Genomic DNA, 13,742 nt, shown 5'->3' with positions numbered 1-13,742 from the left:
CAACATCCAGGGGTATTCAACATTCAGGAAGGATAGAATAAAAGGAAAAGGAGGTGGGGTGGCATTGCTGGTTAAGGAGGAGATTAAGGCAATAGTTAGGAAGGACATTAGCTTGGATGATGTGGAATCTATATGGGTAGAGCTGCAGAACACCAAAGGGCAAAAAACGTTAGTGGGAGTTGTGTACAGACCTCCAAACAGTAGTAGTGATGTTGGGGAGGGCATCAAACAGGAAATTAGGGGTGCGTGCAATAAAGGTGCAGCAGTTATAATGGGTGACTTTAATATGCACATAGATTGGGCTAACCAAACTGGAAGCAATACGGTGGAGGAGGATTTTCTGGAGTGCATAAGGGATGGTTTTTTAGACCAATATGTCGAGGAACCAACTAGGGGGGAGGCCATCTTAGACTGGGTGTTATGTAATGAGAAAGGATTAATTAGCAATCTCGTTGTGCGAGGCCCCTTGGGGAAGAGTGACCATAATATGGTGGAATTCTGCATTAGGATGGAGAATGAAACAGTTAATTCAGAGACCATGGTCCAGAACTTAAAGAAGGCTAACTTTGAAGGTATGAGGCGTGAATTGGCTGAGATGGATTGGCGAATGATACTTAAGGGGTTGACTGTGGATGGGCAATGGCAGACATTTAGAGACCGCATGGATGAACTACAACAATTGTACATTCCTGTCTGGCATAGAAATAAAAAAGGGAAGGTGGCTCAACCGTGGCTATCAAGGGAAATCAGGGATAGTATTAAAGCCAAGGAAGTGGCATACAAATTGGCCAGAAATAGCAGCGAACCTGGGGACTGGGAGAAACTTAGAACTCAGCAGAGGAGGACAAAGGGTTTGATTAGGGCAGGGAAAATGGAGTATGAGAAGAAGCTTGCAGGGAACATTAAGACGGATTGCAAAAGTTTCTATAGATATGTAAAGAGAAAAAGGTTAGTAAAGACAAACGTAGGTCCCCTGCAGTCAGAATCAGGGGAAGTCATAACGGGGAACAAAGAAATGGCGGACCAATTGAACAAGTACTTTGGTTCGGTATTCACGAAGGAGGACACGAACAACCTTCCGGTTATAAAAGGGGTCGGGGGGTCTAGTAAGGAGGAGGAACTGAGGGAAATCCTTATTAGCCGGGAAATTGTGTTGGGGAAATTGATGGGATTGAAGGCCGATAAATCCCCAGGGCCTGATGGACTGCATCCCAGAGTACTTAAGGAGGTGGCCTTGGAAATAGTGGATGCGTTGACAGTCATTTTCCAACATTCCATTGACTCTGGATCAGTTCCTATGGAGTGGAGGGTAGCCAATGTAACCCCACTTTTTAAAAAAGGAGGGAGAGAGAAAACAGGGAATTATAGACCGGTCAGCCTGACATCGGTAGTGGGTAAAATGATGGAATCAATTATTAAGGATGTCATAGCAGTGCATTTGGAAAGAGGTGACATGATAGGTCCAAGTCAGCATGGATTTGTGAAAGGGAAATCATGCTTGACAAATCTTCTGGAATTTTTTGAGGATGTTTCCAGTAGAGTGGATAAGGGAGAACCAGTTGATGTGGTATATTTGGACTTTCAGAAGGCGTTCGACAAGGTCCCACACAAGTGATTGATGTGCAAAGTTAGAGCACATGGGATTGGGGGTAGTGTACTGACATGGATTGAGAACTGGTTGTCAGACAGGAAGCAAAGAGTAGGAGTAAATGGGTACTTTTCAGAATGGCAGGCAGTGACTAGTGGGGTACCGCAAGGTTCTGTGCTGGGGCCCCAGCTGTTTACACTGTACATTAATGATTTAGATGAGGGGATTAAATGTAGTATCTCCAAATTTGCGGATGACACTAAGTTGGGTGGCAGTGTGAGCTGCGAGAAGGATGCTGTGAGGCCGCAGAGCGACTTGGATAGGTTAGGTGAGTGGGCAAATGCATGGCAGATGAAGTATAATGTGGATAAATGTGAGGTTATCCACTTTGGTGGTAAAAACAGAGAGACAGACTATTATCTGAATGGTGACAGATTAGGAAAAGGGGAGGTGCAAAGAGACCTGGGTGTCATGGTACATCAGTCATTGAAGGTTGGCATGCAGGTGCAGCAGGCGGTTAAGAAAGCAAATGGCATGTTGGCCTTCATAGCAAGGGGATTTGAGTACAGGGGCAGGGAGGTGTTGCTACAGTTGTACAGGGCATTGGTGAGGCCACACCTGGAGTATTGTGTACAGTTTTGGTCTCCTAACCTGAGGAAGGACATTCTTGCTATTGAGGGAGTGCAGCGAAGGTTCACCAGACTGATTCCCGGGATGGCGGGACTGACCTATCAAGAAAGACTGGATCAACTGGGCTTGTATTCACTGGAGTTCAGAAGAATGAGAGGGGACCTCATAGAAACATATAAAATTCTGACGGGGTTGGACAGGTTAGATGCAGGAAGAATGTTCCCAATGTTGGGGAAGTCCAGAACCAGGGGTCACAGTCTAAGGATAAGGGGTAAGCCATTTAGGACCGAGATGCGGAGGAACTTCTTCACCCAGAGAGTGGTGAACCTGTGGAATTCTCTACCACAGAAAGTTGTTGAGGCCAATTCACTAAATATATTCAAAAAGGAGTTAGATGAGGTCCTTACTGCTAGGGGGATCAAGGGGTATGGCGAGAAAGCAGGAATGGGGTACTGAAGTTGAATGTTCAGCCATGAACTCATTGAATGGCGGTGCAGGCTAGAAGGGCCGAATGGCCTACTCCTGCACCTATTTTCTATGTTTCTATGTTTCTATGCGCCTTAGCGCCAACATTGGTGGGCGGCCCTCAACAGCTCAACAAAACTTGTTAAGTGGCTCTCCAGCCCATATAATTGCCCACCCCATATAATTGCCCACCCCAGGTCTAGGTGATGGAAGCCATGGCAAGTTGCTGCATCTTGTAGATGGTACACACTGCAGCCACGGTGTACCAGTGCAATGTTAACAAATATAAACAGCAATTCCAGCCGCCCAGATCAGGTATAACTGCCGTCTATTCTGGGTTGTAACGGTCCACATTAAGGACACACATGAGATAATAACAAGGCATTGTTGTGTGTATTGTACCACATTGTAATGCCAGAGTCCCGGAGAGTTTAGGGGGAACTTGATGAATGGTCTGAGAATAATTGTGTTATCGGCAGGAGGGTAACACTGACCAATGGCTGTGCTCCTAGAAGTGTAAATACATCCCGCTCTTACAGCTGTGCGGTGCAGGGGAAACGGGCAGAAGGGCGGTTATAGAATGTCAGACTTTCCAATCTGGTGTCCATTCCATTATAACCATGGACCGCGACCTCTGCTGCAGACCCGGGGATCACAGGATGGGAAAATAACAACCATCGCAAAGAAATGAAGGCACACCTGATCAGTGAACTCCTGGTAAACTAGGGGAGTGAGTAGGAGCTGGAACTCCAAATAGAGAAATACCACTGATTAAAAAGGGTTAGGTTCCAGAACTTACTGATCATAGACTTAAACCTGTGGGGCTGAGGGCTCAGGAGTAAAACTGTGAGTGATGCCTTGCTGGTGTGACTACTCCCGTGAGATAACGCACTGGATCCCAGCAGAGGATCCGGCTGTAGATCCCCACAGACCATGTAGGGAGTGCAAGGCACTGAAGGATTCTATCACGGCTCTTTAAAGAGAGGAAACATTCCCGACAGACCATTATACACAATAGTCCCAGAGATTCGGAACACATGGGAACATGAGGTTGGGTGTCCTGTGTTGCTGTGTGAATGTGAGGCTTCAATGTGAGAGGAACCGGATTTCCTCAGACACTGCTGTGGCCCAGAAAGTTTCACAAACAAAATGCTGCATTGCCCATGTAATTGCTGCAGTGATTGCACCGCCAGATTCCCCGCCCCATCCCCATCCCCACCCAAGGCAGGATCCCAATATCGGGCGGTAACTGGTCCGTGTGCTTACGCCACATATTGGAGTCGGGGAAACCCGGAGAAAACTCTGCTGGCATCACGATGGGGTCACACAGCAGGGCGGAAGTCTAATCACAGTGCACACTGGATGTCTATGAGCCAAAGGATGAAATCCAGCCCCTGGGACTAATGTTTGTCTTTCCATATTTGGGAGTAAAGTAGCGCCTATACAGAGCGCAGAGCAAAACAGGTTGAGCAGGATCCGAATGGAGCAACGGAACTCGTCCAATGTTCCCTCCGTTCATTGTTCTCTCTCTGCACCGCACAGGCCCTATAAGGGTTGATCCGCCCTCGGGCTCTTTCCCCACCAGAGCGTCACTGTACATAGAAACATAGAAAATAGGTGTCGGAGTCGGCCCTTCGAGCCTGCACCACCATTCAATAAGATCATGGCTGATCATTCCTTCAGTACCTCTTTCCTGCTTTCTCTCCATACCTCTTGATCCCTTTAGCCGTAAGGGTCATATCTAACTCCCTCTTGAATATATCCAATGAACTGGCATCAACAACTCTCTGCGGCAGGGAATTCCACAGGTTAACAACTCTCTGGGTGAAGAAGTTTCTCCTCATCTCAGTCCTAAATGGCCTGCCCCTTATCCTAAGACTGTGTCCCCTGCTTTTGGACTTGCCCAACATCGGGAACCTTCTTCCCGTATCTAACTTGTCCAGTCGTGTCAGAATCTTATATGTTTCTATGTGATCCCCTCTCATCTTTCTAAACTCGTGTATAAAGGCCCAGTTGATCCAGTCTCTCCTCATATGTCAGTCCAGCCATCCCTGCAGGCGTGGCTCTCTGGCACCCTCCCCTGGCCCGCTGTATATTGTAAGATTGGTCTTTCCCCACCGGTGGGTCTCTGTACTGGCCTCGGGCAGGCGGGGCTCAATGAGATTATGAGAGGACTTGACAAGGTGGATGCAGAGGATGTTTCCACTGACAGGGGAGACTAGAACTAGAGGGCATAGACTTAAAATAAGGGGCCACCCATTAAAAACTGAGATGAGGAGAAATTTCTTCTCTCAGGGTGTTGTAAATCTGTGGAATTCGCTGCCTCAGAGAGCTGTGGAAGCTGTGACATTGAATAAATTTAAGACAAAAATAAAGAATTTCTTAAACGATAAGGGAATAAAGGGTAATGGGGAGCAGGCAATGAAGTGGACCTGAGTCCATGATCGAATTAAATGGCGGAGCAAGCTCCAGAGGCTGTATGGCCTACTCCTGTTCCTATTTCTTACGTTATGTAAGATTGATCTTTCCCCACCGCTGGGTCTCTGTACCTGCCTCAGACTGGCACGGCTCTCTCACACCCTCTCCTGGCCCGCTGTATAATGTACAATTGCTGGTTGAGGGCCTTTCTTTAATCTGCTCACCACATCCTCCCAACCTGACAGCCACCGACTCAATGCCCATTTTATTATATTGTTTGGATTGCCGGAAAGCACACAATGGTTTGTTCTGAGTTTTATGGATTCACTGAACATTGGACCCTTCCGGTTCGCGTGAATGACTTGAACAGGTTTCATCATGACATGTAATCGACCAATAAAACTGGAGCTGATGGGTTTTTTTAAACTCATTACCTCACACTTCTCCAGATTGAATTCCATTTGCCACTGTTCTGCCCACCAGACCAATCCCTTGCTATCTTCTTGCAGTCTGCAGATTTCTTCTTCTTTGTAACTGCACAGTCACTTTTTATAACACCTGCAATCTTTTTAATCATACCCCCGCCATTCACATCTAAGTCATTGAGATAAAACTCAACAGGCAAGGGACCTAGTTCTGGGAGGATCATAGTTGATGTTTTACTCACTGACTGTACCAAGTGTGCATCCAGAGGGAACAGTGGACAGTTTTACCACCAAGCAACCAAGTGGCAACAAGTTGAAGCTTAAGTGCTCCAGCCTGTGGGCGGAGCAGTCAGCCATGTATTACTGTGGCTGTAGTCTGCACAGTGAGTTCAAGAGATAGAGGGGCTCGACACAAACCCCAGAGGGTACCTGTGGGACATAAAATCTCATGGTGCCTCGTCCTGTTGGCTTTATTCTGCAGAGCAAATGGATATAAAAGTGAGAAATTAGATTTTTTTTTAAAAAAGGCAATGGAAAAGGTGCAAAGAATGATTAAGTTAGATGTAGAGAAGAACAATAGAATGAAAGGAAGATAGAAAGATCAATAGAAAGAATAAAAAGGAAGAACAATTGAAATAAATAAATTAAGATAGAAAGAATGATATAAGGAAAGAAGGCAGAGAAAAAAGGATAGAAAGAATGAAAGAAAGACAGAAAGGAAGAAAGAAAGAACAAATGAAAGAAGAAAGGGAGAAAGAATGTAAGAAACAAGGGAAGAATGATAGAAAGGAGGAGGCCATTCAGTTCCCTTGAGTCTGTTACTTAGGAACAGGAAAAGCCCATTAAGCCCCCTTGGGACCATATGCACAGGAACCAGAGGAGGCCCATTCAGCCCCTCAAGTCTGTCACCCGGGAACAGGAGGAGGCCCATTCAGCCCCTCGAGTCTGTTACATAGAAATAGGAGAAGGCCCATTCAGCCCCTCAAGTCTGTCACCCGGGAACAGGAGGAGGCCCATTCAGCCCCTCGAGTCTGTTACATAGAAATAGGAGAAGGCCCATTCAGCCCCTCGAGCCTGTTACATAGGAACAAGAGGAGGTTATTCAGCCCCTCAAACCTGCTCTGCCAGCCATTGAGATCATGGTTGACGTGTTGATCTTCATTCTATCTGACCGCATTTGCACCATATTCCTTGATACCCTTACCAAACAAATATCTGTCAATCTCAGTCTCAAAGGCTCCAACTAACCCCAGCCTGAACAGACTGTTGAAGGAGAGTGTTCCATATTTACACTACCATTGTGTGAAGAAGTGTTTTTTGATGCAGCGCCTGAATGACCTAACTCTAATTTTAAGGTTATGCCCTCTTCCACTGGACCAGAAGTAGTAGTTTCTCTCTATCTACCCTATCAACTTATTTTAACATTAAAAAACTCAGTCAGTTCACCATAGAATCTTCTATACTTAAGGTAATATAGGCCAGGTTTTTGAAATCTGTCCTCATAATTTAACCGAGCCCCAGGTATTAGTCTGATGAATCTGCCCTGCACCCCCTCCAAGTCTATTACATCTTTCCTGAGATGTGCTGTCCAGAACTCAGTACTCTAGATGGAGGCTAACTAAGGCTCCATATGCCACAAGCAAAACATCTTGCCCATTGTATTCCAGATTCCTTGAGATAAAGGACAACATTCCTTTAGCCTGTTTGGTTCCTTTTTTCCCTGTTTACCAGCATTTAGTAATTTATTTACCTGAGCACTTAAAAGCCCTTCCTCCTCCACAGTTCCTAGCTTCCCACTATTTAGAAAATACTCTGATCTATCTTTATTAGGTCCAAAGTGGATGACCTCACTCTTGCCCACATTAAATTCCTCCTTCTGTGGTTTTGACCGCTCACTTAATCACTCTATGTTTCCTTCGCTGCAATATGTCTTAATGCAATTATATAGGGCTCTGGTGAGATCACACCTGGAGCATTGTGGACAGTTTTGGTCTCCTTACTCAAGGAAAGACATACTTAAGAACATAAGAATTAGGAACAGGAGTAGGCCATTCGAACCCTCGATCCTGCTCCACCATTCAATGAGATCATGGCTGATTTTCTATCTCAACTCCATTTTCCTGCATTGTCCCCATATCCCTTGATTCCCTTAATATTCAAAAATATATCGATCTCTATCTTGAAGGTACTAAAAGACAGAGCCTCCACAGCTCTGGGATAGAGAATTCCAAAGATTCACCATCCTGAGTAAAGAAGTTTCTCCTCATCTCAGTCCTGATTGGAAGACCCCTTATCCTGAGACTGTGACCCCTGGTTCTAGACTCCCCAGCCAGAAGAAACATCCTCCTTGCATCTACCCTGTCAAGCCCTGTAAAAATGTTGTATGCTTCAATAAGATCAGCTCTCATTCTTCTAAACTATAGAGAATATAGGCCTAGTCTACTCAATCACTCCTCAGAGGACAATCCACTCATGCCAGGAATCAGTCTGGTGCATTCCCTCTATGTTAAGTATACCCTTCCTTCGGTAAGACAAAAACTGTACACAATACTCCAGGTGCAGTCTCACCAGGGCCCTATAAAGTTGCAATAAGAGGTCTTTACTCTTGTACGCAAATCCTCTTGCAATAAAGACCAACATACTATTTCCTTTCTTAATTGTACCTGCATGTTAACTTTCAGTGATTCATGTACAAGGACACCCAGGTCCCTCTGAACACCAACATTTTCTAATCTCTCGCCATTTAAAATATACTCTGCTTTTCTATTTTTCCTACAAAAATGAATGACTTCACATTTCTCTGCATTATATTCCATTTGCCATGTTCTTGTCCATTCACGTAGCCTGTCTATATCCCCTTGAAGCCTCTTTGTACCCTCCTCACAACTTGCATTCCCACCTAACTTTGTATCATCAGCAAACTTGGATATATAACATTTAGTCCTCTCATCTAAACCACTGATATATATTGTGAATAGCTGTGGCCCAAGCATCGATCCTTGTGGTACCCCACTAGTTATAGCCTGACAACCTGAAAATGACCCGTTTATTCCTACTCTCTGTTTTATGTCCATTTACCAATCCTCAATCCATGCTAGTATGTTATCCCCAATCCCATGAGCCCTAATTTTGTTTCATAACCTTGTGTGGCACCTTATCGAAAGTCATTGCTTTTCTACCATCATACCTTTTAATGGAGTTTCCCAATCTACCTTAACCAACTCCCCCCTCATACCTACATAGTTCCCTTGGTTTAGATTTTAGACCCTAGTTTCAGATTTAACTAAGTCACTTTCAAATTTAATGTAAAATTCTATCATATTATGGTCACTCTTGCCTATGGGCCCCTTTACTACAAGGTTATTAATTAACCCTTTCTTATTGCACAATACTAGATCTAAAATAAACTGTTCTCTAGTTTGTTCCTCAACATACTGATCTAGAAAACCACCTTGTATACTGTCCATTAATTCGTCCTCCACACTATTACTGCAAATTTGGTTTGCCCAATCTATATGCAGATTAAAGTCCCCCATGATTATTGTATTACCTTTGTTACAAGCACCTCTAATTTCCTGATTCATACTGTGCCCTACAGTACCACTACGGTTTGGGGGCCTATAAACAACTCCCACCAATGTTTTCAGCCCCTTGCTGTTTCTTAGCTCCACCCAAACTGATTCTACTTCTGGATTTCCCGAGCCAAGATCCTTTCCCTCTGCTGTCTTTATCCCATCCTTTATTATCAGGGCTACCCCTCCTTTTCCATTTGGCTATCTCTTCTAAAAGTTGCATATCCTGGAATATTTAGTTCCCAACTGTGGTCACTTTGCTACCATGTCTCTGTAATGGCTATTAAATCAAACCTATTAATTTCTATCTGTGCTATTAATTCATCTATTCCGTTGTGAATACTTCAAGCATTCAGATATATAGTGTCTTTAGATTCAACCTTTTTCTATTTTTCTCCGATGTCACCTTAGTAAGTAATGCCCTATTACCTTTGTTACTCTCTCTGTCCCTTCCTGACCCACTCGGCTTATTGCTACCCAAAACTCTGCTCTGCACTAGAGCCTTGACATTTCTCTTGCTGCCTTTTCTCTGTATCTAAACCATGCTATATACTTTCCTGAATTCTCCACCCACCCACTTCATTAGCTTAAAGCTCTGTGTAATGCCCTAGTTATTCGATTTGCCAGGACACTGGTTCCAGCCCAGATCAAGTGGAGCCCATCCTAACGGAACAGCTCCCTCTTTGCCCAGTAGTGGTGCCAGTGCTCCATAAAGCAACACCTCTGCCTCCCACACCACTCTTTGAGCCACACATTTAACATTCTAATCTGCTTATCCCTGTAACAATTGGTGTGTGGCTCAGGTAACAATCCAGAGATTATTACCTTTGAGGTTCAGTTTTTTCATTTGGACTCCAACTCCTCAAACTCTTTCAGCAGAACCCCATTCCTAGTTTTATCTATGTCATTCATTCCTACATAGCCCATGAAAACTGGATCCTCTCCTTCCCATTCTGTTGGGGCTCAAATTTCCATATTGCCGATTTTTAGCGGTGGTGAAGAGTTACGGCTGAGTTTTTTGTGCCCGATTACGACAAAAAAAAGTTGCAACTTTTGTCATTTTAAATTTTGAATTTGGCGCGATGCAGATTGTCCTAAAGCTCTGTCGGTGGAGCCTAAGATCTGAGCTGAAAAATGGAGGCAGTCTTCTGTACATGCACCAAATACAAATCCCCTTTTCCACATGACGAGTGTGCCTGCACTTACACAGTACACTTCCTGGTCTGCATTCAGCTGTTTTTAAACAGACAGTTGTGTGTGAGAACTTGCTTGTGAGGAGAAAAATCAGAGCTGCAATATGGGATCAGGGGACAAGGACCAAGAATTTCCTACCAGTAGAAGTCGCAGCCTTGGTTTCTGTCATTGTGGGTCGATGGCACGAGCTTCAGAACAAAGGTCAAGTTAAAATAAAGCCAAAAGAAATGAACAAATGCTGGGACAAAGTTGCAGAAGATTTCTGTGGAACAGTGACCACCCTGATGACCAGCTGGCAGTGCAGAAAGTGACAGGACCTTGGCCAAGCAATTGGTGTAAGTAATATTTTCATTTATGCACTGGAATTACAATTGTAAGCGTGACCATGTGTGTGTGCCACCCACCACAGCAGACAGACCTCTCTCTAAAAAGTTATTTTTGTCTTTGTAGAGGAAGGTGGCACATAACAGAGAGCAAAATCGAACTGGAGGAGGTCCGGCAAATCTGCACCCACTGACACCCCTGGAAGCGAGGGACGCTGGTATGATTGGTGCTGGCTCTAGAAGGTCAACAAGCTGGGCCCAGACACCAGAGAGAGGGTAAGTCCTGCAAATTCCACAGTCTGGCTTGGTGAAATGTTGAGTACTGCACGGGTTAGCCATGCTTCAGTTCATGGAATATACTCTCGGTCAGCAACGCTTCAGTTTATGCAATATGCTTTCATTCATCGTGCTCCTTCAAATGAGCCTGCGCTGTGTGACCCTACTCATGCCACCCTGCCCTCTCTCCTGCTACTAACCCATTGTCTTGTCTGTTATATTTTGCAGAAGTTGCGCCCATCCCTGAGGAAGCACAACCTGATGCCGCAGATCATTCAGACACAGAGGACCCTGAACATGATCATGTCTTTCATGCCTAGCTTCCAGAGGAAGAGCAGGACGAGAATGAGCAGTGGGGTGAGGGGGGAGGGGGAAGCCCCCAATCGTGACACTGTCACACTGAATCTGGAGGAGGTAGTACCACCCATTGATGTGCCAGCCCCTTTCCAGACTGCTACGAGTGATGTGACATTTCATGGTGTCCCACATTGAGAGGTTGTGGGTCCCAGTGAGTTACAACAAGCCACACCCAGGATGAGGAGGGGAAGGAGAGCTCGACAGTGCTCTCCTGAAACGCAGGATGCAACAGACATGGTTCAGCTCATGGCAATGAGTAGGGAGTGCATTGATATTACCCGATCACGCCTGGAAACCATCAGTGGGGTGGGTGATGAGATAGTGGGACTGTCGGCAGAAGTAATAGCACTCTAGCGCGAAATGGGAACACTGTCGGGGCACATTAGGGAGGGAATGTCGCAGGTAGTTGATACGCTTTTGAGGCGGATTAGGGAGGGGATATCGGAGGTAGCTGCTGCAGTAAGGGAACACACCCAGGCTGTCATTGCCCCGCGGCAATTGACAGAATCAACTGCTGCCACTCCCATTCCAAACTCCAGACCAACCTCAGGCAGTGTGTCGGTTCATCCACAGGCCAAGGAAGAGCTGAAGAGACCCAAGTCGGGCCTTCCACATTGCTGTCTGTCCATCCCCACCAACAGGAAATGCACATTCCCCAAGATGCTCGAAAAAAGCAGCTTGGTACCGGCGGGAGAATGCCTGCACCACCACCTCCAGCCAAGGGTGGAGTCAACAAGGGCAAGTCTTAGAATAAGGGGGAGGAGAGATGGCTGCAGCTAAAGTTTGTTTGCTGCTGTTGTTTTTATGTTATTGTTATTTAACTGATCTCAATTGAAAAGTTTTTTCTAAGTGATGTAAATTTACAAGTGATCTTAACTGAAAAGTTTAAAATTTGATACAAAAATATTTTTATTAAAGTTAAGTACAAGTGTAAACATTTTTAACGAATGTAATTCTTTTTTCAATTAAAGCAGAATCACTAACATTACTTCTTCAATTAACACAACACAACATTATGGAACATGTCCAAACAGTAAACATGGTCAATTATGAAATGTGCTGCTGAGCCTTCTTGTAGCAAAGGGTTCAAGGATTAGCTGCTGACGGAAGGTTCGAGCAATAGTAAAAGGTGCACGGTACCCACCCCCACCGTCATCCTGGGGGTTGAGGTACTTGCATGGTTTCCTCCACCTCCTCCTCGTATCAGCCTGTTCGTCATCATCCTCATCCCCTCTCGCCTGAGGTGGCTCTTCTACTTCCAGTTGCTGTTGCCTCATGATGGCCAAGTTGTGCAGCATGCAGCACATGACAGTGAACTGACCGACAGTCTCAGGGGCATATTACAGGTAACCTCCAGTGATCCAGGCATCGGAAACGCTGCTTCAGTATGCCAATGGTCCTCTCAATGATGCTGCACGTTGTTATGTGGGACATGTAGTGACGCTCGGCTTCTGTCCGGGTTACGCATGGGGTGGTGGGGTGAGGGTGATCAGGCAGGTGACGAGGCCGTACCCTTTGCCCCCAGCAGCCAGCTCTGCCCTTGTGGCTGCTGCTGAAAAATGGCAGATATAGCGCTCTCACACAGCAGGAAGCTGCCCCCTGGGCATCTGGGCAACTGCCATGATGAGCTGGGTGTTCAGTGAGTGGAACCCTTTTCTGTTCCTGTACATCACGGAATCATCCAAAGGTGCTCGCAAGACGATGTGTACAGTCAATGTAACCCTGTACCTTGGGGAAACCAGCAATCCTGGAGAAGCCCACAGCCCTGTCACGCATTGCCTGGGCGGTCATGGGAAACTTGATGTAGTCGTTCCTGCAGGCATACAGTGCAGCAGTCACCTGCTGAATGCAGATGTGTTGGATGTTGAGAGATGGAGCATACATTCCCAGTTGATGCCAGAGCCAGAGACATAGAAGGCAAGTGCTGCAGTAACCTTCACTTCGACAGGCTTCGAGGCTGCAGGTTTGCCTTGATTAATTCGCAGATCTGTTATGACCTTCCTGTTGAAAATGCAGCCTTCTGATGCAGTCTGCCTCACTCAGGTGCAGGTATGAACGCCTCTCTCTCTCTCTCTATACCCGATTTGGGTAAGGCCTCCTGGCCATCATCCGCCGTGCTCTCTGGTTCCTGATGTGATGCCGTCGTATCAATTGTCTCTTCTGCATCACCATGATGCAGAAGGCTATTTCTCAGTAAGGCATTATTAATATTGCCCACATTATTTGTTTGAAATGCAATGAAAATAGTAGCAGAAAGCACTCACACCTTCTTCCCTCTAAGATTGATGCCCTAGTCATGGGCCACACCCTGGTCTGCGCATGCACAACACGAGGCTCGGTTTCTACGGCGATGCAACGCTCACAAGGCAGACATTTGGGACACAAAATATACATTATAATAATGACTGGGGGCAATATTTAATATTTTTCATTGTTGCTGTGCAAAGAAATGTTTCTGTGCCATCTCCGATGCTCACCGGGCTCGAGGCACACA

General features: G+C 45.6%; 1 pseudogene; it reads left to right on the top strand.

Moving 5' to 3' along the window:
- The window catches only part of LOC139255710 (zinc finger protein 420-like), a 96,447-nt pseudogene that overhangs the window by 14,413 nt on the left and 68,292 nt on the right, over positions 1-13,742 (top strand).

This window comes from Pristiophorus japonicus, unplaced genomic scaffold (genome assembly GCF_044704955.1).
Source record: "Pristiophorus japonicus isolate sPriJap1 unplaced genomic scaffold, sPriJap1.hap1 HAP1_SCAFFOLD_622, whole genome shotgun sequence".
In the NCBI taxonomy this organism is placed as follows: domain Eukaryota; kingdom Metazoa; phylum Chordata; class Chondrichthyes; family Pristiophoridae; genus Pristiophorus; species Pristiophorus japonicus.
Note: the sequence above shows the minus strand (reverse complement) of the source record. Positions and strands in the feature narration are given on the sequence as shown.